The 515-nt window shown below is 46.4% G+C and overlaps 1 protein-coding gene across 1 annotated transcript in view; it reads right to left on the reverse strand.

Annotated features, from left to right (window-relative positions):
• The window catches only part of GPN3 (GPN-loop GTPase 3), a 15,726-nt gene that overhangs the window by 6,791 nt on the left and 8,420 nt on the right, over positions 1-515 (reverse strand). The window lies entirely within an intron of this gene.

Raw genomic sequence — 515 nt, forward strand, 5'->3', positions numbered from 1 at the left:
CCCAGGAAGTGGAGACTGGAGTGAGCCGAGATGGCACCATCATACTCCAGCCTGAGTGACAGGAGTGAAACTCTGTCTCAAAAAAAAAAAAAAAAGGAAAATTCACAATTTGGCTTCAGAAGCCATGTGCTATTATCTGTCTCCTACCAGTCACACCTCATGACAATTGCCTCTTTATTATGCTCCAGCCACACCGGCCTTTTCAGTGCCTTAAAACAGCGTTGTTCCTTCCTCCTGCGAGGTGTTCAGCAGGCTGTGCCCTCTGCCTTCCTCAGCCTCCAGCCCAGCTGAAAGGCCGCCTCAGATGCCTCTCTAACCGCCATTATCTGTGTGATGATCTGTGCTATTCCCGTGGAATACTCAATGACAACTGAATATTAAATAATCATTTGGATGCTTTTTCTTTGTACTGTCTTGAGTTCTGCCAAACTGTGAGCTCCATGAGGCCAGAGACCATGGCTATCTGTGCTCTATGGTATTCCCAGTGTACAAATCAAGCACTCAATAGATATACT

The sequence above is a fragment of the Colobus angolensis genome, unplaced genomic scaffold (genome assembly GCF_000951035.1).
Source record: "Colobus angolensis palliatus isolate OR3802 unplaced genomic scaffold, Cang.pa_1.0 Scaffold10, whole genome shotgun sequence".
NCBI lineage: Eukaryota > Metazoa > Chordata > Mammalia > Primates > Cercopithecidae > Colobus > Colobus angolensis.